The sequence below is a fragment of the Macaca fascicularis genome, chromosome 18 (genome assembly GCF_037993035.2).
Source record: "Macaca fascicularis isolate 582-1 chromosome 18, T2T-MFA8v1.1".
Lineage (NCBI taxonomy): Eukaryota > Metazoa > Chordata > Mammalia > Primates > Cercopithecidae > Macaca > Macaca fascicularis.
The window spans coordinates 69,853,404-69,880,425 of record NC_088392.1 but is presented as its reverse complement, the minus strand read 5'-3'; the positions used below and the strand labels follow the sequence as shown (position 1 = coordinate 69,880,425).

The 27,022-nt window shown below is 36.8% G+C and overlaps 1 long non-coding RNA gene across 1 annotated transcript in view; it reads right to left on the bottom strand.

The window, feature by feature from the left end:
• Positions 1-14,764: 14,764 nt before the first annotated feature.
• Positions 14,765-27,022, bottom strand: part of LOC135968269 (uncharacterized) — a 60,222-nt gene continuing 47,964 nt past the window's right edge. Inside the window, exon 4 of the long non-coding RNA XR_010582913.2 lies at positions 14,765-16,252. This is a non-coding gene — a long non-coding RNA (uncharacterized lncRNA). The remainder of the gene's footprint in view (positions 16,253-27,022) is intronic.

Below are 27,022 nucleotides of genomic sequence, written 5' to 3'. Positions count from 1 at the left end.
AAAAAGGCTTTTAATAAAATTCAATATCCCTTCATGTTAAAAACTCTAATAAACTAGGTATCAAAGAAACATATCTCAAAATAATAAAAGCCATCTATGACAAACTCACACCTAACAACATACTGAATGGGCAAAAACTGACACAAGATAAGAATGTTCTCTCTCAATACTCCTATTCAATATGGTATTAGAAGTCCTGACCAGAGAAGTCAGGCAAGAGAATGAAATAAACAGCATTAAAATAGGAAGATAGGACATCAAACTATCGCTGTTTGCAGACTACATGAGTCTATATCTAGAAAACTTCATAGTCTCAGCCAATAAAAAATCCTTAAGTTGTTAGACAACTACAACAATGATAGATTGGATAAAGAAAATGTGCCACATATACACCATGGAATACTATGCAGCCATAAAAAAGGATGAGTTCATGTCCTTTTCAGGGACATGGATGAAGCTGGAAAACATTATCCTCAGCAAACTAACCCAAGAACAGAAAACCAAACACTGCATGTTCTCACTCGTAAGTGGGAGTTGATCAATGAGAACACTTGGACACAGAGAGGGGAACATCACACACCAGAGCCTGTCAGCAGGTGGAGGGCTAGGGGAGGGATAGCATTAGGAGAAATACCTAATGTAGATGACAGGTGGATGGGTGCAGCAAACCACCATGGCACATGTATACCTATGTAACAAACCTGCACATTCTGCACATGTATCCCAGAACTTAAAGTAAAACAAAAACAAACAAACAAACAAAAACACTACAGCAAAATCTCAGGATACAAAATCTATATACAAAATAACTACCATTCCTATAAACCAACAACAGTCAACCTAAGCACCAAATCAGGAACGAACTCCCATTCACAATTGCCACAAAAAGAATGAAATACCCAGAAATACAGCTAACTAGGGAGGTGAAAGATCTTTACAATGATAATTACAAACACTGCTCAAAGAAATCAGAGATGACACAGTCAAATGGGAAAACATTCCATGCTCATGGAAAGGAAAAATTAACATCATTATAATGTCCATATTGCCCAAAGCAATTTATAGATTTAATGCTATTCCTATCAAACTACCATTGAAATTCTTCACATAATTTTAAAAAACTATTTTCAAATTCATACAAAATTTTAAAAGAGCCTGAATAGCCAAGGCAATCCTAAGCTAAAAGACCGAAGCTGGAGGCATCATGTTACCCAACTTCAAACTATACTACAGGGCTATAATAACCAAAACAACATGGTACTGGTACAAAAACAGGCATATAGATGAATGGAACAGAATAGAGAGCCCAGAAATAAAGCCACACACCTACAACCATCTGATCTTCAACCAAGCTGACAAAAACAAGCAATGGAGGATGGACCACCCTATTCAATAAATTGTGCTAGGCTTACTGGCTAGCCCTATGCAGAAAACTGAAACTGGGCCTCTTCCTTACACCATATACAAAGATCAATTCAATACCCAGGTGAACATGTTCTAGAGCAGACCCCAAGCAAACTGCACCAGACCTGCAGAAGAGGGACCTGCCCGTTATAAGAAGAAAACACAAACAAATAGAAGGCAGCAACAACAACAACATCAACAAAAAAGACCCCATAAAAACTCCATCCAAATAGATTGAAAGTAAAAGAATGGACAAGGAGATACATATAAACAGCAATCGTAAGAAAGCTGAATGGCAATATATCATACACAAAAAAGTTTGTACCTGAAAAAAATACATCCCTAAAAACACAAAGCAAAAGTTAACAGAATAGAGGGGGAAAAAAAAAAACAATTTAACAATAATAGTTGAACACTTCAATGATCTCACTTTAAAGAATATATCAGCTAGGGGCTGGGCTCAGTGGCTCACGCCTGTAATCCCACCACTTTGGGAGGCCAAGGTGGGCAGACCACAAGGTCAGGAGATAGAGACCATCCTGGTTAATACAGTGAAACCCTGTCTCTACTAAAAATACAAAAAAAAAATCAGCCAGGTGTGGTGGCAGGCACCTGTAATCCCAGCTACTCAGGAGGCTGAGTCAGGAGAATCACTTGAACCCAGGAAGCAGAGATTGCAGTGAGCTGAGATCATGCCACTGCACTCCAGCCTAGGCGACAGAATGAGATTCCATCTCAAAAAAATAAATAAAAACAGAATATATCAGCTAGGAAGAAGATCAACAGGAGTATACAAAACTTGAAAAACAGTAAAACAACTAGGACTATCTATAGACTATATCCGTAAACACTACACATAGACTACCTCTACAGACACTACCAGAGAAAGCAGAATGTACATTTTTTTCAAGAGTACATGAAAAATTCTCTAGTATAGACCACATGCTAGGACATAAAGCAACAAATAAACCTCAACAAATTTAAAATGATAACAAAGGTGTTCTCCAACCACAATTGAGTAAAATAGAAATCAATAATCAAAAAAATTTGGGAAACTCAAACATACTTGGAAATTGAACAACACACTCTTACATAAGCAATAGGTCAAATTTTAAAAGTCACAAATTAAATTAGAAAATTCTTTGAGATTAATAACATTTTTAGAGATAACATTTTTAAATATCAATACTTAGGTAGTTAAAGCAGTCATAGAGGGAAATTTTTAGCTGTAAATATCTACCTTAAAATAATCAATCACACAGTCTTCTGAGACAATGATGAAAGAAGAGCAAAACACAGTAAAGATTACAATGGAAATAATTAAACAGAAAAGAGGAAAACAATGGAAAAAAATTAACCAAACCAAAAGTTGGCTCTTCAAGAAGATCAACAAAATGGAAAAATCTTTAGCTAAACTGACCAAGAAAAAAAGAAAGAAGTCTCATGTCACTAAAACAGGACTAAAAAGGAGACATTACTACCAACCTTACAGAAATAATAAAAGATGTTAAGGGAATACTAGAAACAAATGTATGCCAACAAATTCACTAACTTAAATGAAATAGGAAAACTCCTAGAAGGACACAAACTAATGAAACTTACACAAGAAGAAACAGAAAATTTAAATACATACTCGCTAAGCAAATACATTTAATTAGTCATTAAAAATCTTCCTAAAGAAAATAGCCTAGCCCAGATTTACTAGTCATGAAGTAAATTATTATCAAATTAATAATCATTTGTTATTAGTAACAATAAACTATTAATTTAAAGAATTAGTATCAATTACTCAACAGCTCTTCTGAAAAATATGAGGGAGCACATTTTCACTTATTCTATGAGTCTAGAATTACCCTGATACCCAAAAACAGACAAATAAATCATAAAAAGAAAGACTACATACCAATATGTCTTATGAATGTAGGCAAAAAAAATCCACAACAAAATATTAGCAAATAAAAGCAATATTTAAAAGGAACTATGTACCATGATAAAGGGGAATTTGTCTAAGGAATGTAAGGTTGGTTTTGCACCTGAAAATCTATTAAAGTAATCTACCATATGCATGTAATTAAAAAAAGAACCATATAATCATCTGAGGGGATTCAGAAAAAGCATTTGACATAATCCAAAGGCCTTTTATGAAAAAAATTCATCAGATTAGAAATAGAAGAAAACTTCCTTAGCCTGAAAAAGCATCTACAAAAATCCTACAGCTTACCTTATAATTAATGGTGAAACTGAATGCTTTCCAGATAAGATCAGAGACAAGGCAAGAATGTCCACTCTCACCACTTCCATTCGACATTGCACCTGGATAGTCTAATTAGGGCAATTATGTAAAAAAACAAAAAAGTCATCCCATTTGGGAAGGAATAAGTAAAAAATAATAATAATAATGCCATCCTAATTAGGAAAGAAGAAATAAGACAATTTCTTTTTGCAGATGACATGACCTAGTGTATAGAAAATACTAGAGAATACACTAAAAGCTTTTATAACTAATAAGTGAATTCAGCAAGATTGCAAGGTATAAGATCAATGTAGAAAACTCAGCTGCATGTCTGCTGGCAATGGACAATTCTAAAATGAAATTAACAACATTAACATTTACCACAGCATCAAAACTAATAAATACATAGGAATAAATTTAACCAAAAAAGTGCAAAAGTTGTGCACTGAAAACTAAAAAATATTGATAAGAGAAATTAAAGAATGCCTAAGTAAAAGGAGCACATCCCACATTTATAGATCAAAAATCTTATAATAGTTAAGATTGCAGTAGTTCCCAAATTGATCTACAGATTCCAGACTCATCACAATCCCTATCAAAATTTTAGCTGTCCCCAACTTTTACTGTGCAGAAATTGGCAAGCTGATCCTAAATTCATATGGAAATGAAAGAAACCAGAATAGCCCAAACAATCTTGAGAAAGAAGAAAAAAGTTGGAGGACTCACACTCCCTGGTTTCAAAATGTACAAGAAAAGTACAATAGTCAAGACAGGGTGGTATTGGCATAAATATACACATATACATCAATGGTATATAATTAAGAGTCCAGAAATAAACTCTCACATTTACGATCAATAAATTGTCAACAAGGATTCCAGGAAAATTTAATACAGGAAAGAATGGTGCTGGGACAACTGGATATCCACAAGCAAAATAATGAAGAAAGATTCATTCCTTACACTCTACACAAAAATTAACTTCATGTAAATTGTAGACTTATATATAAGATCTAAAACTATAAAACTCTGAAGAAAAAAGAGGAGTGAATCTTAGTAACCTTGGATTAAGAAAACCTTCTGTAACCCCAGCACTTTGGGAGGCTGAGATGGGCAGATCATGAGGTCAGGAGTTCGAGATCAGCCTGGCCAACACAGTGAAACCCTGTCTCTACTAAAAATACAAAAAAAAAAAGAAAAAATCAGCCAGGCGTGGTGGTGGGTGCCTATAGTCCCAGCTACTCAGGAGGCTGAGGCAGGAGAATGGCTTGAACCCAGAAGGCGGAGGTTGCAGTGAGCCGAGATCACACCATTGCACTCCAGCCTGGGTGACAGAGGGAGGCTCTGTCTGCGGGAAAAAAAAAAAAGAAAACCTTCTGAGATATGACCCCAAAAGTGTAACAATAAAATAAAAAATTGAAACATTGAGTTGCAATAATATTAAAAACTTTTGTACTTCCAAGGACACTATCAGAAAAGGAAAAAGACAACCACAGAATGAAACAAAATGTTTGCAAATTATATATTTGATAAGTTACATGTATCCACAATATGAACAAACTTTTATAACTCTTAACCTCAATAATAAAAAGATAACAAAATTAAAGGTGAACAAAGGATCTGAAATGATATTTTTCAAGACATTGGCTCTTACATAAAGAGCCAGTAAGAACCAGAAATAATGCTCAACCTCATTAGCCATTAGGGAAGTGTAAATGAAAATCACATTGAGATACAACAACAACAATAATAAAGGACAAATAAAAAAGTATTCGTGAGTATGTGAGAAATTGTAAACTTCATAAACTGGTGGTGGGAATGTAAATGGTGCACAGGCTTGAAGCACAGCTGTGCAGTTCTCAGATGTTAAACCTGGAATTACCATGTGGTCTCTCAATTCCGCTCGTAGGTATACACCCAAGAGAAATGTAAATGTATATCTGCACAAAAACTAATACATGAATGTGTACAGCAGTATTATTCATAATAACCAAAAAGAACAGCCAAAAAGAAGAAACAAGCCAAGTGTTCATCACTGATTAATGGACAAATAAATAAAATGTGGTAGGTCTATACTATGGAATGTTATTAAGCAATAAAAAGGAATGAAGTACTGATATGGGCTACAACTGGAATGAACCTTGAAAACAATACTGAGTGAAATCAACTAGTCACAAATGTGTGATTCCATTTATATGAAAATCTAGAATAAGTAAACTTATACAAACAGAAAGTAGATTCGTTGTTGCTATGTTGAGTGGTGGCTGGAGTTGGTGGGTGGAAGGTAGAGGAGTGGGTACAGGATTTCTTTTTGGGGTGACATAATGTTCTAAAATCAGATTGTGGTGATGATGGTACAACTCTGAACATACTAAAAGACATTGAATTGTACACTTTTTTGCTCATGTTTTTTGTACATTTTTGCTCATGTTTCTTTTTTTTTTTTTTTTTTTTCCAAAAAGAGCCATGCCCAGAGGGAAAGTTGGAATCTAAAGCCAAGTTTTCGTTTAAAAGGAAACATTAATCTAAAGAGGTTAGCCAGAGAAACTTGAACCAAAGATAAGACAGCACACTGTTCAGAATGGTCAATAAGAGCCTAAAAACAGTACCCTTGGAATGAAGTGAAACTGAAGTCCCAAAGATTAAAACTGTTAGACATACAGTAAATTACAGAGTACTGAGTTTTACTAGAGGCTGAGGCAGGAGAATCTCTTGAATCCAGGAGGCCAAGGTTGCCGTGAGCTGAGATGGTGCCATTACACTCCAGCCTGGGCAACAAGAACGAAACTCCATCTCAAAAAAAACAAAGGAAACATGAGCAAAAGGATATCTGGGAGACCTAACTCTTTCAGACATCACTTTTTGAGCTTCTTTTCTAGCACTTGGATGCAGTTTAATTGGGGGATGAGTAATGCTAACTGCATAGAAGGCAAGCTGGTAGAGGGAAGTCTTTGAGTTTTGGGATCTCTTGCTTTCTATGTTTTGCAACTCCATAGCCCTGTTTAATCAAGTAACTATTATTCAGTCTAGTGGCAGCCCATAAATTATAGAATAATTTATTTTTAAAAATCTAGACAGACCAGATATATGCAGCTAAAAGCAATCCTAGATAAGAAATTATTACACAGCAACTCCTCAGGTCTCTCATTCATCCTTTTGCTAGTAAATTCCATCAGTCAATATTTGCAAGGAGCTCTGGTTGGCATGAAAATTGCCTTAGGCATCCCTGAGGATAAACAAGTTACAAACTAATGAGCCCTTTTCTTCCTCATAGCCATAAGTCCTATTTATTAGGGTGTCTACAACTCTGCTGGTTGGTGGAGAAGAGGTTTGAGCGGCTCAGATAATAATACAGCCTTTATTCTCCTAACAAATCTTTACTTAAATGTTGTGTATACATTATTATATATCAAATAATAATCATTACAGGATCCTTACATTTGGCTCTGCCTTATAAGATGGAATAAACAAACTTGAAAATCTTCATATGTGAGCAACCATAAAGATAAGAAAACTTTTTGGAGGCTGAGGCAGGTGGATCATTTGAGGTCAGTAGTTTGAAACCTGCCTGGCCAACATAACAAAACCCTGTCTCTACTAAAAATACAAAAATTAACTGGGCGTGGTGTTGGGCGCCTGTAATCCCAGCTACTCAGGAGGCTGAGGCAGGAGAATGGCTTGAACCCCAGGGGCGGAGCTTGCAGTGAGCCGAGATCACGCCATTGCACTCCAGCCTGGGCAACAGAGTGAACTCCATCTCAAAAAAAAAGATAATACTCAAAATTATAACATGAGACAAGTCCTGAAAAACTGAAGAGTATTTAATCGGGAGGTGAAAAATTTGGCTTCAGAAGAGAAAATGCTAAGGAAGGAACATAACACACATCTTCAAATACCTTAAGGGCCTGTCTCTGGAAGAGGAGTTAATCCCTTATGGGTGAACTCAGGAAATAATGGGTAGAACTGATAGAGAGTATATTCTGTTAAAGGATATAAGATGTTGTCTTGGGAGATAAGGAATTTTCTTTTGTGTAGGTAATAATGTGTAGACTGAACTCTCTCTTATCAGAAACACTGTAGATATATTTAGCATTGGAAATGAGGTAGGTGACCTATGTCCTAGTTGGCCCATGACAGTGGCAGGTGTAATTATTCATGGGGCTCCTTTTACTCTCAAAAGTGCTCCAGCACATGACATGGTGTCTTAGAGCAGCGATTTCTCAGCCTGCACTTATATATTACAGTAGTCTGGAAGTATTTTTAAAAGTACTGATACATAAATGTGGTTCCTACATCATATAAAACCAGAATCTTGGGGATGAGATGCAGGCATCGGTAATTTTGAAAGGTTCCCAAGTGATTCTAATGTGCAACAGGTGTTGAGATTCCCTTACTTGGAGGATCTTTTCATCTATTTCAGTGTTAACTGAATCCTTTTATTCTATTTTATCTTAATACATGTTTTACTCCATAAGGAAAGCAAAGTTTGAAACTGCTACTATTATAGTAATGGAGGGAATAAAACAAACAGTAGGGATTAAGACAAACTGCAACATAGTCATACGTTTTTCTAATTCCATATATATATATACACACACACATACATATATATATATATGCTTTTATTACCCCCACCGGAAAAAAAAAAAAAAGTGTTCCTTTTCATTCCCCTCCCAAAAACCTGATGACATTTTTAAGCTTAAGTGTTCTTTTATCAAGTGGAAAATGGATTCTATGAAGCTTTTATTTCCTTAGGAAAACCTGAGTCCACCAAGATTTCTACACTACACTTACATCCTTTCTTTAATGAGGTAATTATTCTGTCAAGTATTGGGCTAAGAGGTTTACCACGTGTGCAACATTGAATTAAATTGGTGCACAGTAGAGATGGCAGTCGTTGAGCTTTCTTATTAGTTTATTAAATTTGATCCTTTGAAATATTTTACCACTTAGCCATGAGCCTCTGAGTTCACTTTAATGAGTCTAGTCCTCTTTCAGCTGCTTCTTGAAAATGGTTTCACTTTTTATCCTGCTGTCAAATGAGCTACAAGCTAATAATGTGTTTTTCTTTCTGTAATTCCTGGGAGGAAAAACAAAACCCACTCCAGTCCATTGTTTCCATGGAACTTTCATTTAAAGGATGAAGATGAATGATGAGGACTGGAAAACACCATGTGTGTGTCCCAACTTTACATTTTTAGAGATAAAATTCACCTAAGATTTATGAAATGTTACTACACAGGAATATATTTTATAAAGTTGATACCAGTTTGTACACATTTTAAGAGATGCATAGTTGCTCTGTTTCACTTCATTATGAAACATAAAGTGGGGACTGAAACTATTGAATTTTAAGAGAAGGGTAAGTATTGTGTGTAGTTTTCCATTGTGCTTGGGAATCATCGTTCTCTAACCTGGGATCTTAGGCTGAAAAGCTGAAAATCCTTCACTTACTAACATCTGGCTTGAAAAATAGGTAACTCAATACAGAGAAACTAACTCTGTTTCCAATTCCTGCTATAAATGATGTGTTCTTGCCATCAGCTATGGCAGGCAGCTGACACTCCTCCTCTCTTTCTCTGTGTGCTCCAATGTACCTCATTTGCCCAGAGCCTCAGAAAACATGTTTGCAGACTAGAAATCATACAGTATAATTATTTCACAAAACAGAACAAAATTAGTCACCAAAACAACTGACACTAAGTAATAAATTTGCATAGGAAAGGCGTTTCATCCCTATTTGTCTTTCAGATGTCTAATCCTTTTCTGACTCCCTCTGTCTCATCTGATGACAGAGTGGATCTTTTCCTGTAAAAAAAGACAAACAGGCTAGATAACCATGTGAAACAAAGTGAAATAAGTCATGTCCACACTAAAATTTTGTCTTACAGTTTGGTCCAATTCAGTTGCTATTATTTTTTTGCTTCATAGATTTAACTCAGGCTTTGGTAGAAAAGCAGAAATAGTATAACCAGGAAGATCATGTATATTTATGATTACTTATATTTTAGTTGTTTGAATAATATGATATCAGTTCTTTGGTTTCAAGAACCTTTGACAGGCAATCTAATAAATTTGTGTTCAGAAATTTTTTTTTTAATTATTTTTTATTTTTATTATACTTTATGTTCTAGGGTACATATGCTCAATGCGCAGGTTATATATGTATACATGTGCCAAGTTGGTGTGCTGCACCCATTAACTCATCATTTACATTAGGTATATCTCCTAATGCTATGCCTCCCCACTCCTTCCACCACACAACAGGCCCCGGTGTATGATGTTCCCCTTCCTGTGTCCAAGTGATCTCATTGTTCAATTCCCACATGAGTGAGAACATGTGCTGTTTGGTTTTCTGTTCTTGCGATAGTTTGCTGAGAATGATGGTTTCCAGCTGCATCCATGTCCCTACAAAGGACACAAACTCATCCTTTTTTATGGCTGCATAGTATTCCATGGTGTATATGCACCACACTTTCTTAATCCAGTCTGTCATTGATGGACATTTGGGTTGGTTCCAAGTCTTTGCTATTGTGAATAGTGCTGCAATAAATATACATGTGCATATGTCTTTATAGCAGCATGATTTATAATCCTTTGGGTATATACACAGTAATGGGATGACTGGGTCAAATGGTATTTCTAGTTCTAGATCCTTGAGGAATCACCACACTGTCTTCCACAATGGTTGAACGAGTTTACAGTCCCATCAACCATGTAAAAGTGTTCCTATTACTCCACATCCTCTCCAGCACCTGTTGTTTCCTGACTTATTGATGACTGCCATTTTACCTGGTGTAAGATGGTATCTCATTGTGGTTTTGATTTGCATTTCTCTGATGGTGAGTGATGATGAGCATTTTTTCATGTGTCTGTTGGCTGCATAAATGTCTTCTTTTAAGAAGTGTCTGTTCATATCTTTTGCCCACTTTTTGATGGGGTTGTTTGTTTTTTTCTTGTAAATTTGTTTTGAGTTCTTTGTAGGTTTTGGATATTAGTCCTTTGTCAGATGAGTAGATTGCAAAAGTTTTCTCCCATTCTGTAGATTGCCTGTTCACTCTGATGGCAGTTTCTTTTGCTGTGCAGAAGCTCTTTAGTTTAATTAGGTCCCATTTGTCACTTTTGGCTTTTGTTACCGTTGCTTTTGGTGTTTTAGACATGAAGTCCTTGCCCATGCCTATGTCCTGAACAGTATTGCCTAGGTTTTCTTCTAGGGTTTTTATGGCATTAGGTCTAACATTTAAGTCTCTAATCCATCTTGAATTAATTTTCGTATAAGGAGTAAGGAAGGGATCCATTTTCAGCTTTCTACATATGGCTAGCCAATTTTCCCAGCACCATTTATTAAATAAGGTATCCTTTTCCCATTTCTTGTTTTTGTCAGGTTTGTCAAAGATCAGATAGCTGTAGATGTGTGGTATTATTTCTGAGGACTCTGTTCTGTTCCATTGGTCTATATCTCTGTTTTGGTACCAGTACCATGCTGTTTTGGTTACTGTAGCCTTGTAGTATAGTTTGAAGTCAGGTAGCGTGATGCCTCCAGCTTTGTTCTTATGGCTTAGGATTGTCTTGGCAATGAGGGCTCTTTTTTGGTTCCATATGAACTTTAAAGCAGTTTTTTCCCATTCTGTGAAGAAAGTCATTGGTAGCTTGATGGGGATGGCATTGAATCTATAAACTACCTCGGGCAGTATGGCCATTTTCATGATATTGATTTTTCCTATCATGAGCACAGAATGTTCTTCCATTTGTTTGTGTCCTCTTTTATTTCACTGAGCAGTGGTTTGGAGTTCTCCTTGAAGAGGTCCTTCACATCCCTTGTAAGTTGGATTCCTAGGTATTTCATTCTCTTTGAAGCTATTGTGAATGGGAGTTCATTCATGATTTGGCTCTCTGTTGGTCTGTTACTGGTGTATAAGAATGCTTGTGATTTTTGCACATTGATTTTGTATCCAGAGACTTTGCTGAAGTTGCTTATCAGCTTAAGGAGATTTTGGGCTGAGACGATGGGGTTTTCTAAATATACAATCATGTCATCTGCAAAGAGGGACAATTTGACTTCTTCTTTTCCTAACTGAATACCCTTGATTTCTTTCTCTTGCCTGAATGCCCTAGCCAGAACTTCCAACACTGTGTTGAATAGGAGTGGTGAGAGAGGGCATCCTGTCTTTCGCCAGTTTTCAAAGGGAATTTTTCCAGTTTTTGCCCATTCAGTATGATATTGGCTGTGGGTTTGTCATAAATAGCTCTTATGATTTTGAGATATGTTCCATCAATACCAAATTTATTGAGAGTTTTTAGCATGAACGGCTGTTGAATTTTGTCAAAGGCCTTTTCTGCATCTATTGAGATAATCATGTGGTTTTTGTCTTTAGTTCTGTTTATATCCTGGATTACGTTTATTGATTTGCATATGTTGAACCAGCCTTGCATCCCAGGGATGAAGCCCACTTGATCATGGTGGATAAGCTTTTTGATGTGCTGCTGGATCCGTTTTGCCAGTATTTTATTGAGGATTCTTGCATCGATGTTCATCAGGGATATTGGTCTAAAATTCTTTTTTTGTTGTGTCTCTGCCAGGCTTTGGTATCAGGATGATGTTGGCCTCATAAAATGAGTTAGGGAGAATTCCCTCTTTTTCTATTGATTGGAATAGTTTCAGAAGGAATGGTACAAGCTCCTCCTTGTACCTCTGGTAGAATTCGGCTGTGAATCCATCTGGTCCTGGACTTTTTTTGCTTGATAGGCTATTAATTATTTCCTCAATTTCAGAGCCTGCTATTGGTCTATTCAGGGATTCAACTTCTTCCTGGTTTAGTCTTGGGAGAGTGTAAGCGTCCAGGAATTTATCCATTTCTTCTAGGTTTTCTAGTTTATTTGCGTAGAAGTGTTTATAGTATTCTCTGATGGTAGTTTGTATTTCTGTGGGGTCAGTGGTGATATCCCCTTTATCATTTTTTATTGTGTCTATTTGATTCTTCTCTCTTTTCTTCTTTATTAGTCTTGCTAGTGGTCTGTCAATTTTGTTGATCTTTTCAAAAAAACCAGCTCCTGGATTCATTGATTTTTTGAAGGGTTTTTTGTGTCTCTATGTCCTTCAGTTCTGCTCTGATCTTAGTTATTTCTTGCCTTCTGCTAGCTTTTGAATGTGTTTGCTCTTGATTCTCTAGTTCTGTTAATTGTGATGTTAGGGTGTCAATTTTAGATCTTTCCAGCTTTCTCTTGTGGGTATTTAGTGCTATAAATTTCCCTCTACACACTGCTTTAAATGTGTCCCAGAGATTCTGGTATGTTGTATCTTTGTTCTCACTGGTTTCAAAGAACATCTTTATTTCTGCCTTCATTTCGTTATGTACCCAGTAGTCATTCAGGAGCAGGTTGTTCAGTTTCCATGTAGTTGAGTGGTTTTGATTGAGTTTCTTAGTCCTGAGTTCTAGTTTGATTGCACTGTGGTCTGAGAGACAGTTTTTTGGTTTTTTTTTTTTTTTTTTTTTTGAGACGGAGTCTCGCTCTGTTGCCCAGGCTGGAGTGCAGTGGCCGGATCTCTGCTCACTGCAAGCTCCGTCTCCCGAGTTCATGCCATTCTCCTGCCTCAGCCTCCCGAGTAGCTGGGACTACAGGCACCCGCCACCTCGCCCGGCTAGTTTTTTGTATTTTTTAGTAGAGACGGGGTTTCACCGTTTTAGCCAGGATGGTCTCGATCTCCTGACCTCGTGATCCGCCCGTCTCGGCCTCCCAAAGTGCTAGGATTACATGCTTGAGCCACCGCGCCCGGCCTGAGAGACAGTTTGTTATAATTTCTGTTCTTTTACATTTGCTGAGGAGTACTTTTCTTCCAACTATGTGGTCAATTTTGGAATAAGTGCGATGTGGTGCTGAGAAGAATATATATTCTGTTGATTTGGGGTGGAGAGTTCTGTGGATGTCTATTAGGTCTGCTTGGTGCAGAGTTGAGTTCAATTCCTGGATATCCTTGTTAACTTTCTGTCTTGTTGATCTGTCTAATGTTGACAGTAGGGTGTTAACGTCTCCCATTATTATTGTGTGGGAGTCTAAGTCTCTTTGTAAGTCTCTAAGGACTTGCTTTATGAATCTGGGTGCTTCTGTATTGGGTGCATATATATTTAGGATAGTTAGCTCTTCTTATTGAATTGATCCCTTTACCATTATGTAATGGCCTTCTTTGTCTCCCTTGATCTTTGCTGGCTTAAAGTCTGTTTTATCAGAGACTAGAATTGCAACCCCTGCCTTTTTTTTTTTTCCATTTGCTTGGTAGATCTTCCTCCATCCCTTTATTTTGAGCCTACGTGTGTCTCTGCACGTGAGATGGGTCTCCTGAATATAGCACATTGATGGGTCTTGACTCTTTACCCAGTTTGCCAGCCTGTGTCTTTTAATTGAGGCATTTAGCTTATTTACATTTAAGGTTAATATTGTTATGTGTGAATTTGATCCTGTCACTATGATGCTAGCTGGTTATTTCGCCTGTTAATTGATGCAGTTTCTTTATAGCATCAATGGTGTTTACAATTTGGCATGTTTTTGCAGTAGCTGGTACCGTTTGTGCCTTTCCATGTTTAGTGCTTCCTTCAGGAGCTCTTGTAAGGCAGGCCTGGTGATGACAAAATCGCTCAGCATTTGCTTGTCTGTAAAGGATTTTATTTCTCCTTCACTTATGAAACTTAGTGTGGCTGGATATGAAAATTCTGGGTTGAAAATTCTTTTCTTTAAGAATGTTGAATATTGACCCCCAACTCTCTTCTGTCTTGTTGGGTTTCTGCCAAGAGATCCGCTGTTAGTCTGATGGGATTCCCTTTGGGGGTAACCCAACCTTTCTCTCTGGCTGCCCTTAACATTTTTTCCTTCATTTCAACTTTGGTGAATCTGACAATTATGTGTCTTGGAGTTGCTCTTCTCAGGGGTATCTTTGTGGCATTCTCTGTATTTCCTGAATTTCAATGTTGGCCTGCCTTGCTAGGTTGGGGAAGTTCTCCTGGATAATATCCTGCGAGTGTTTTCCAAATTGGTTCCATTCTCCCCATCACTTTCAGGTACACCAATCAAACGTAGATTTTGTCTTTTCACAGAATCGCATATTTCTTGGGGGCTTTGTTCATTTCCTTTTTACTCTTTCTTCTCTAAACTTCTCTTCTCGCTTCATTTCATTTTTTTGATCTTCCATCACTGATACTTTTTCTTCCAGTTGATCGAGTCTGTTACTGAAGCTTGTGCATTTGTCATGTAGTTCTCGTGTCATGGTTTTCATCTCTATCAGGTCATTTAAGGACTTCTCTGCATTGGTTATTCTAGTTATCCATTCATCAAATCTTTTTTCAAGGTTTTTCATTTCTTTGCGCTGGGTTCATAGTTCCTCCTTTAGCTCTTAGAAGTTTGATCGACTGAAGCCGCCTTCTCTCAACTCATCAAAGTCATTTTCCATCCAGCTTTGTTCCATTGCTGGCGAGGAGCTGCATTCCTTTGGAGGGGGACAGACACTCTGATTTTTTGAATTTTCAGCTTTTCTGCCCTGCTTTTTCCCCATCTTTGTGGTTTTATCTACCTTTGGTCTTTGATGATGGTGTCATACAGATGGGGTTTTGGTGTGGATGTCCTTTCTGTTTGTTAGTTTTCCTTCTAACAATCAGGACCCTCAGCTTCAGGTCTGTTGGAGTTTGCTTGAGGTCCACTCCAGACCCTTTTTGCCTGGGTATCAGCAGCAGAGGCTGCAGAAGAGAGAATATTGCTGAACAGCAAGTGTTGCTGTCTGATTGTTCCTCTGGAAGCTTCATCTCAGAGGTGTACCCAGCCATGTGAGGTGTGAGTTGTCAGTCTGCCCCTAGTGAAGGATGTCTCCCAGTTAGGCTACTCAGGGGTCAGGGACCCACTTGAGCAGGCTTGTCCATTCTCAGATCTCAACCTCTGTGCTGGGAGAATCACTACTGTCTTCGAAGCTGTCAGACAGGGACATTTACATCTGCAGAGGTTTCTGTTGCTTTTTGTTTAGCTATACCCTGTCCGCAGAAGTGGAGTCTACAGAGGCAGGCAGGCCTCCTTGAGCTGCGGTGGGCTCCACTCAGTTCAAGCTTCCCGCCACTTTATTTACCTGCCTAAGCCTTAGCAATGGTGGGCACCCCTCCCCCAGCCTTGCTGCTGCCTTGCAGTTAGATCTCAGACTGCTATGCTAGCAATGAGGGAGGCTCCGTGGGTGTGTGACCCTCCGAGCCAGGCACAGGATATAATCTCCTGGTGTGCCGTTTGCTAAGACCCTTGGTAAAGCTCAGTATTAGGGTGGGAGTGACCTGATTTTCCAGGTGATGTGTGTCACGGTTTCCCTTGGCTAGGAAAAGGAATTCCCTTCCCCCTTTTGCTTCCCGGGTGAGGCAATGCCTCGCCCTGCTTCAGCTCTCGTTCACTGGGCTGCACCCACTGTCCTGCACTGACTGTTGGACACACCCCATTGAGATGAACCTGGTACCTCAGTTGGAAATGCAGAAATCACCCGTCTTCTCTGTCACTCACACTGGGAGCTGGATGCTGGAGCTGCTCCTATTCGGCCATCTTGGTGCCCAATCCCCAGAAATCTTTTAAAGAAGGATCCTCCTTATTTCTGAACTGACCCTGGAAAATAAGTAACAAATGCCATTCTTGTTTCGTACTGATACCAATTTTCACAACCTTCTCTCAGATTTTTCTTTGACACTGAAACACAGATAAGCCATCTTTAATCTTTAGGCATTTTCCCTTTTAGTCTGTTCTGTTTATGTTTGTGCATATATATGTATGTGCATATGCATTTATTTAGTGGCTTGCCTATTTATTTATACCCTGCCTTATTCTGGAATGAATGAAAGGTGGCTTGTGAGAATATAGAAAATATACCAAAATTATAGTGGTTAATAATGGCAAGGAAAGAATAAATATGAGACATACATTGGAGTTTATAGTGATCACAATATGTTTAACCTAATAAGTTACTTATTAGTTAATGACTGAGCTGTTAATTTGATTCTAAGGAGACATTTAAAAAAAAAAAAAAAGTAAACCTGGTTAGGTACACAATTCACAGGGACCACAGGACATAGTCAAAGTAATTTCTCAGGAGATGCACAATTTATCTTGATGCTGAGACACAGCTGGAGTTTTTTTAAAAGTGAATATGGTACAATCCAATAAATAAACAATGCTCTCAAGACATTATATCTACAGATAAATCTATTTACTTTTTGAACCAAGAGGTTTTGAGGATATCAATTTATAGTAAAATTGTTAATATTGATAGTAATGTTTCAACATATTTTAGTGATACTTTTAATTATTATTCATGTATCTAATGTAAATTAAATGCCTAATATATACAGATCAAGGAAGGCCCAAATATTCCAGACTTACGAGGGGTTTTGAGTTAGGACAAGTTTCTTTATTCCTGGATTAATTGTTATCAGTTGTGTCAAATATATCTGAAAGGTCAAGTGAGAGAAGAGCTGAGAATTAACCATTAGATTTAGCAGTGTGGATGTCACTGTTATACTGATTTTTTTAAAAAATGGAAGAAAAGCTTGCCTGAAGAGAGGTTAAGAGAAAATGGGAGGAAATGAATCTGAAGTGGTAAATATCAACAACCTTGAAGGAAGTTACATTATAGAGGGGGGCAGAAAGGTGGAGTTATAGCTGGTCAGGGATGGGACCAGGAGAAAAGAAACTGTAATACTGGAGGAATTTCAGCCGATTTTTATGCTGATAGGAATTTTTGGTGGAGACAATTGATCAAGGAGGAATTTCTGGATGATGTCCTTGAGTAAGAAAGAGGGATGGGCTCTAGTGAAAGCATTGGCCTTAGTGGGGTACAATCACTCTGTCTATGATACAGAGTAGAGAAGAGAAGGGACTTGTAGGCAATAGTTGCGGTGAAATAGGAAACTGAGTCATCAGCTGAGAGTAGGGATGGGGAACAGATGTTGCATATTTGAGGAGACAGGAGAAGGTATTTAATTGTCATCTAAGGAAATATAGTATGATTGCCAGGTTCCCTTGAGGACACAATTCAAATTAATTCTCATAAATTTCAAGTGGGACTAGTCAGCATTCTTTTGTGCCTTTCTCCAGCCATATCAGCTGTCTGGTAGGGTGCTGTGTCACAAAAGGAGTTGACTTTAACCAATATTGGGATTTTTATGTATGTATTTGTTATTTTTAAAGTTATTATCTTTAAAAGAGTTCAGAACTGATGTATTGCACACTGTGCTTTGAATGACATCAACTTATTTATTCATTCAGTAACTGTTAGTGTGCGACTCCATGGTTCCTGCTCTCAGGGAGTTCACACCTAGTCCATGTGAATTAATGTTTGTAGAAGGAAAGGCAGCAAGCCTAGATGACATAGGTTTGGCATGCAGAAGGCAGGGACAATCCACTGCCTGGATTGAGTAACTGTTTTGAAAATGTTATGCATAAGTATAAAGATATTATATGACACACCCCGATTTACAATATTTTAAGTCAAAAGATTTCAAACTTTTATCTGAGAACCCTTTCGTACTCTTAAAAAAATTTTAAGGGCCCACAGAGTTTTTATTTATATAGGTTGTATCTATTGATATTGAAATATTAGAAATTAAAATCAATACATTTAAAAATGATTTTAACTTAAAAATAATTAAACCCATTATACAATATTTATGTTCTTATAAACAGCATACTTCTTATGAAATATAGCTTTATGGCCGGGCGCGGTGGCTCAAGCCTGTAATCCCAGCACTTTGGGAGGCCGAGGCGGGCGGATCACAAGGTCAGGAGATCGAGACCACAGTGAAACCCCGTCTCTACTAAAAATACAAAAAATTAGCCGGGCGCGGTGGCGGGCGCCTGTAGTCCCAGCTACTCAGGAGGCTGAGGCAGGAGAATGGCGGGAACCCGGGAGGCGGAGCTTGCAGTGAGCCGAGATCGCGCCACTGTACTCCAGCCTGGGCGACAGCGTGAGACTCCGTCTCAAAAAAAAAAAAAAAAAAAAAAAAAAAAAAGAAATATAGCTTTATTTCTCAAACAAAAAATGTTCAGAATCAAAAGTAGCATTGTTGTTCTTTTTCTACAAATCTCTGATTTAGTAGATGCAACTGGATCTTGTCTCTGCTTCGGCGTTTAATCTGTTGTAATATCATGCATCACATAGCCTCTGGGAAACTCCACTGTGCACTTGGGATATAATAAGAGCAAGCAAGGCAAAAAGCAGTTTAGTATTATTATAAATATAATTGTGACCTTATGTACTCTTCAAAGGGTCTTGGGGGCTCCAGTAGTCTCTGGAGAACTTTGATAACAACTACTCTCAGTAATAGCTAACTAAAAGGTGAAACAAACATGGACATTAGCTGTAACAGTTGCCTATGGGCATTGCACACACACACACAAAAAAACTTGGCCAACAATTTAATTAGAATAAAAAAGCATTGATTGATAATTTTTAAGTTGTGTTTTTTTGTTGTTTTTATTTTGCCTTTTATTTAACCAGTGCGTTTTTTTAAGACAAAGAACTGGTGAAATTTAAGGAATCTGAAATTCAACTATTTTTTAATTCTTCACTGTTCAATCCTGGAAGCTGAGGTTCAAAGAAATAATAATCTATGTCTCAATGATAGTTAAGGATAGCTACATGTTTTAAAATAAAATATGGAAATCCATTAAATTGAGTCGTCAAAACAATTACGTGCAATTAGTTTAAAAATTGAGTATTTCAAATAATGTAAGTTAGCATCCAGATTCGATCATTTTGAAACTATCCTTTTTGAAATAATTCTAATTTTTTGTCAAACCACGCTATTTATACACTACTAGTTATCCACTGGTGGCTGCTTGCAGATGAGGCATAAGGTCTGGAAGGGATTAAGAAGTTGTTCTTGTTCTTGGATTTTCTTTGTAATTTCAAATCGTTATAAGTCATGGTGACACTGTGGTATATTAGATACTTGCTTAAAGAACATCAAAGACAAAAAGGAAAGAAAAGAATGGAAAGCCATTATAGAGTTTAGAGTTTTCTAAAATCCATTTTCCTTATTAACCATAGTAATAAATACTCCTTTGACAACAAATGTTATTTAATGGGCAATACTTGGAGCTGCTGCAAATCTTCACTATCAATTGTACACTTTAATTAAAAACTAAGAAACAGCATAAATCCCCATGCATCTTTAAAAGAAATGCAAATTCAATGTTATCATTTAATGCTATAAACAGCTGAGATATATATATCAATTTATATCAATTCATATCAATTTATATCAATTCATATCAATTTATATATCAAATATATCAATTTAGTGGAGATATATATTTGTTTATTCATTTCACATTTCAGGAGTATGCCTAGAGGGAGGAAAGATATTATCTGCTCTGTCAAACAGAATAGATATTTATTATTCGGCATATTTTCATAGTGGAGGAAATATACAACCATAAACCTAGCTAGAAATTTAAAACTTATAAACAGAAATTTGAGAAAAGAAAAGACAAACATGTCTTCAGTATCCTTTGCTCCCCACTTTTTAAGATAGGCAGTTCTCATTTTGAAGCCCGTGCTACTCACACGCTACTGGTTATCCAGGGGCAGCTTGCTTAGAGATGAAGCATAATGTCTCCACATGAGACGAAAAGGGAATAGTCAACAGTAATAATCAACCTTGTTGAGCCTTGAGCTCCTTGTCTATTACATTTGTTTCTTCCAGTGTGCATCAGAGTAATATATCTCATTAAATGTCACCTTTGCTAAGATTATAGGCTTTCCCTAAAGTTAAAGGTAAAAGTTTTATATAAGCGAAACATTTAGTAGAGCCTTAGAAATGCCTTGTAGAACAAACAACATTCATTCAACAAATATCTGAGCACCTAGGACTGTGATTCTCAATTCTGGCTGCACATTAACACCACAAGGGAAGCTGGCATTTTAAAACACCAATGCCCTGGCTGCATCCCACATCAATTAAAGCAGTGTCTCTAGGGTAAGAATCAGCAAGCAGAACTGGTTTTAACTCCCCAATTCTAATGTGCTAGAAACAGCTGTACTCACTGAAGATGAGTAAAACATGGTACTTATCCAGGAAACTTGAAGACTACTGTAAAAGACAAGTATACCTGTAGAAAATTGCACTATAATATAATATGAGATATAGAATATATATTTTCTAGCTATTACAGACTATGTTCTGGGACCTATACATGCATGCTGTTATTTCTAATCTATAAAATCTTGTTAATTTGTTATTATTATCATGTTACAGATGTTGAAATTAGACTTCTAAGAGATTAGTAAATTGACCAAGTTTACATGCTAGTAAATGGTACAATGGCTGTTCAGCCTGCATCTTTCTGAGTCCAAAGCTTGAACCCTTTACACTAAGGCACACTGTCTCTGGGGAGGTTCTCAGAGGTAGTAACATTCGAGTTGAGTCTCTAGGAATGAGTAGACTTGGGTACATAGGCAATGAGATAAGGGCATTCCATGTTGTGCCAAATACAAGGAAGCATGAAGGAGCACGCTTGTTGAAACACTACATATCATTCCACATAGCCATCTAGAGTGGTCACTGATTATGTTTCATGAATGATGCACTGTGAAACTGTGAAAGTAATCAAAGATTATGTGATAGATGTTAAATATTTTTATTTAAACACCAAAAGATTAAGGAGGTGTAAATTAAATTCACAGTAACTTGTAGTAGATGTCCATTATTTTGTCTGTTCAGCAACTTCTGGAAACATTACTCTGCCATTTTGGGGATATGCCTTACTCTCTTCCCAATCATGTGGTTACATGATTCTTACATGCTCTTATCTGTCATTTCCTGACTCTAAACCACTGATCTCCCTTTATTGGCTCAGGAGAGCAGCCACAGCAATAAGTGTTTCCCCAGTTTCTGACCTAAAAATGAGGAAGAAAGTTGGTGCCTGTCTTCAGACAGATGATGTAAGATGTGAAGCCTGGGAGCTACTGACAACTACCTTGCTGCTGCATGTTCACAGAAAAGAGAAATGGGAACTCAGACAGAGAGTCTCTGATTCTGACTGTCCCATAGGTCCAGCTATATGCCTAATTGTATTAGGATGGCCAACATTATTAGGATGGTTAATAGTAGCAAATAACCTCCAAATCACAGCAGTTTAAATAATACAGGTTTATTTCTTGTACTTGTTTGTATCTATAAGGGATCAGTTGAGGACTGGATCATCGCGATCATGTAGGGACCCTGATGTGCGGAGCAGACCTTCTTCCATGTTGTTGCTCCCATGTCAGAGGGAAATGAACGCACTCTGAAGGGTCTCTTACCAATAATTAAATGCTCTGGTCCAGAAATGCCACTTACCACTTCCATTCATAAATCATTAACCAGGAGTGGTTGGTTAAATTGCCCTACCTAACCATATGGTGGGGGTATGAAGTACAAACCATATGGCTATACTGGGGGACAACAAGGAAATAGTTGATCAAAAAGCACTACTGACTAGCACAGTAACATACCCACAGATATTTTTTTGAATCCTTCATATTCCATGAGAAGTGCTATTATCTTTCCAATAATTTCCTTTAATTTAAATTTAATACATTAGTTTTTACTTTCATGAAGTTAATACATTTCTATAAAGTATGTGGTGCTAAAAGACTTAAGGAAAAAATAGGAGTCCTCCCCACCGCTCTCTGTCCTGGCTCAAAAACACAATCACTTCCCATGCTTTAAGGAGCTTCAGCCTCTGCTATGTCAATTACTGCTTCATTAGCTGCCTTCATTCTGCCCAAAATATGTTGACCATTCTTATGTACAATACTCTCATGGGCTAGGAGTTTTCTTTTAATATGGATATGCCTAGAAACAAATGTGATATATTCGGTGTTTCCTCTTCCCTCCTTACATAATCTGAGTGTTTATCCCTTTAAATATGTACATTTACTGTTGTTTTGATGGGGTTTCAGGAGGAAACAAATATGCCACCTATATTTACATCTTCCACCCCCTATATCCAAGTTCTAATTGGGTTTCACTCTGCTGACATTAAAGGAGTCCCAGAAAATGTGAAGTTCTTTAAATCTCTGGTCTTCAAACTGCACTAATAACATAGAGTTGCAAACAGTGCAGAGACATGTGGAATGAAATTTATTTGAAAGTGAATATTGCAAACACAAAATTATTTCCAGGAAGCGTGGCATATTTTCATGTGACATTATCAAAGTCAACCTTGAATTTACAGGTAGAAATTACATTTGGAGAATCTATGAAGTATTCTGAAATTACACTTACAGTAGTCCCCACTTATACATGGTTTTATTTTCTGTGGTTTCAGTGTAGTCTGAAAATAGGTGGGTGCAATTCGATAATATATTTTGAGGAAGAGAGAGAGACCACATTCACATAACTTGTATTATAATATATTGTTATAATTGTTCTATTTTATGATTGTTAATCTCTTACTCTGCTTAATTACGATAAACTAAACTTTATCATAGGTATATATGTATAAGAAAAAAAGTATATATAGGGCTGGTACTATCTGAGTTTTTAGACATTCACTGGGGATCTTGGAATGTATCCCCCTTGGAATAGAGGGGACTACTATATTTGTATTTTAGCATTTCCAGGATCCTTTCTACCTAGCTCAAGAGTTACAATACAAAAGCTAACCTAGCATTGGGACTCAACAGAGAGAAATAAAAGTTTTAGTCTTGTCAGCTCATTGATTTTATGACACTGACTTATTTTTCTCCAGGCTTTAGAAATCTTTGCAACTCTTATCCCTCTTTTTCTCTGTTCTGTTTTGAGAATCCTCTGGGGATCTCTTATAGATTTTTTTTCCCAATAAAGGTTAGGAGCCTCTTAGGGGTCTTTCAAGAGCACATAAGAATGACAGAGTATAGGACAGAGTTTGTTCTCAGAATAATATACACTATTGTATGCACAGAAACCATTATTTAGATTATTATAGGTATATGTGAATATTCCACAGATGATAATTAAAATAAATGTTATCCTTTTATTATAGTCACTATGATGCAGACAGAAAAAAAACTGTGATTGACTGTTTTCTCAATTCTCAGAGAAAATTTTAGCACTAGGAATATATTTTTATATCTTAGGAGCTTTCTTGTGTTGATATTTTATGTCTTGCTTTTCTGTTTCCATTAGGAGTATTGTATTAACACTTGACTCAAAGTTACTGAAATGTAAATATCTATTGCATTTGGAGTACTTCTAGCTTAACCAAAATTTTCAACATCCTGCAGTAGGATGAAATGCACTGCAATGAATTATATGCACACCTACAACTTCACTTAAAACATTTATTAAAGTGTTGAGACACTAATCTCCTTTAGAAGTTAAAATAAAATGAACTTAGATGACAAGAATTTATTCTGTCATTAGACAAATCCTCGTGCCCCTTTGTCCCATAACGCTTTTGTTAGGTGCTATTACCCTAGTACTTCATACTGAGTTTAGGAGATTTCTTAAGAGTGATACTGAAAAGAAAGAAAAGAGAACTACTTTTATGTCAGATAAATAAGGCCGAGACATTACACAGGCATTATACATTTTAGAGTAAGGAAACTGTATTTTAAGAAAGATAAATCTAGATGGCAATCTAACCCCACATGTATTTCTTGTCTTACAAAATCTCCATTTATTTGTATGAGTAGAAAACAGTTTCATGTGTGGTATGTTAGGTCCTCCAATAATCATCTCCAAAGAAATAAGTCCCATATAATTGCAAAACTACAGCAAACTAAAATGATTTTCCTTTTAAATGAAGACTTTTAATGTGGGATAAAAGGAAAAACAAAAATTGCATCAATTACCCATTCCTTTCATTTTACACCCTGGCATACAAAATAAAATATGCTTATTGTTGGCTGGTATGGAGGGGTTCTCTTTTAGTATATTTTTTGGTGATGGGTATGACCTGCCTTCTCTTGGACCAATCACTACAACTTGTTTTCTGTAATTTATCTGCTGGGTAAATTATAAGGGTTCAAGCTGGAGCTCACAATATTAGTTAATTAGCAGGTGAGCATCACAGTGGCCCATACTTTTCAGGAGCTCCGATGTCCACCAGGTGTAGGTCTCTTTTTCACTGTTCCGTTTTCCCAAATCTGCTAAGTCATTATTAGTTTTTTTTTCCTCATCAACTTGTTTATTATTTTGATTTTTGGGGGGAAGTAGAAAATTAATTAACACTGGGCTCTATTGCTTTAATCTACTTAGTGTAATAAAATTTGATGAATGTAAATTAGTAAATTTTCTGGCCATGTTTTCATGACTAGCTCAAATTATCCCTGTTTTTAAAATGTATTCAATAAATAGTTATTGAGGCTTATTGTGTGCCAGGTGCTTTTCCAAGTGGTGGGCATACAACTCTGAACAAAAACAGACCATGTCACTATTCCAGTGGAGGTGCATTTAGGTGGGGGAGACAAACAGATAATCATGTATGTCAAGAGGTGATAAATGCCAAGAATAAAAAATAGAGCAAAGCAATGAGATCAGATAATGAATGATGCAGTGTGTGCTGATTTGAATAAGGTCACCTAGGAAGTCCTCTTTGATAACTTGTCATTTGAGCCAAAACTTAAAAGAATCGAAGAAGAAAGCCATACAGGTATCTTGAGGGAAAATGCTTCTGACAGAAACTACAAGTGGAAAGGCTCTGAGGCAGGTGTGTAATTGTCCTAGTGAAGGTTCAGCAAAGAACTCAATGTGGCTGAAGGGGAGTTAGAAAGGGTAGCGTGATAGATGCAGACAAGGGGAATGGGAGGTGGTAAGATAACAGATCTAACCATGGAGGCCATGACAAAATTAATGTATGCAAATCAGTAGCTCTCTTATACACCAAGAGCAACCAAGCAGAGAATCAATCAAGAACTCAACCCCTTTTACAGTAGCTGCAAAAAAAAAAAAAAAAATGCTTAGAAAATAAATGCAATAAATAATAATAAATAAAAATAAAATAGATAACTAAAGAGGCAAAAGACCTGTATAAGGAAAAGTACAGAGCACTGTTGAAAGAAATCATAGATGACACAAACAAGTGGAAACACATCCCATGCTCATGGATGGGAAGAGTCAATATTGTGAAAATAACCATACGCCCAAAAGCAATCAACAAATTCAATGCAACTCCCATCAAAATACTACCATCATTCTTCACAGAACCAAAAAAAAAAATCCTAAAATTCATATGGAACCAAAAAGAGCCCACATAACCAAAGAAAGACTAAACAAAAAGAAGAAATCTGCAGGTATCACATTACCTGATTTCAAACTATACTATAAGGCCATAGTCACCAAAACCACATGGTACTGGTATAAAAATAGGCACATAGACCAATGGAACAGAATAGAAACTCCAGAAATAAAGCTATATACTTACAGCCAACTGCTCTTTGATGAAGCAAACAAAAGCATAAAGTGGGGGAAGGACACTCTTTTCAACAAATGGTGCTGGGATAATTGGCAAGCCACATGTAGGAGAATGAAACTGGATCCTCATGTCTCACCTTATACAAAAATTAATTCAAGATATATCAAGAACTTAAATCTGAAACTATAAAAATTCTAGAAGATAACTTTGAAAAAATCCTTCTAGACATTGGCTTGGGCAAGGCTTTCATGACCAAGAACCCAAAAGCAAATGCAATAAAAACAAAGCTAAATTGCTAGGATTTAATTACACGAAAGAGTTTCTGCACAGGAAAAGGAACAGTCAGCACAGTAAAAAGATAGCCCACAGAGTGGGACAAAATCTTCACAATCTATACATCTGACATACACATCAGACTAATATCCAGAATCTACAACAAACTCAAACAAATTAGCAAGAAAAAAAATTCCATAAAAAAGTGGGCTAAGGGCACTAACAGTCAATTCTCAAAATAAAATATACAAATGCCCAACAAACATATGGAAAAATGCTCAACATCAGTAATGATTAGGGAAATGCAGATCAAAACCACAATGTGACACCACTTTACTCCTGCAAAAATGGCCATAATCAAAAAAATCAAAAAACAGTAGATGTTGGTGTGGATGCAGTGAACAGAAAACACTTCTACACTGCTGGCAGAAATGTAAACTAGTGCAACCACTATGGAAAACATTGTGGAGATTTCTTAAAGAACTAAAAGTAGAAATACCATTTGATCCAGCGATACCACTACTGGGTATCTATCCAGAGGAATAGAAGTCATTATACAAGAAATATACTTGCACATGCATGTTTACAGCACCACAATTCACAATTGCAAAAGGGTGAAACCAACCCAAAGCCCATCAATCAATGAGTGGATAAAGAAACTATGGCATATATAGATGATGGAATACTACTCAGCCAGTAAAAAAATGAATTAATGGCATTCAC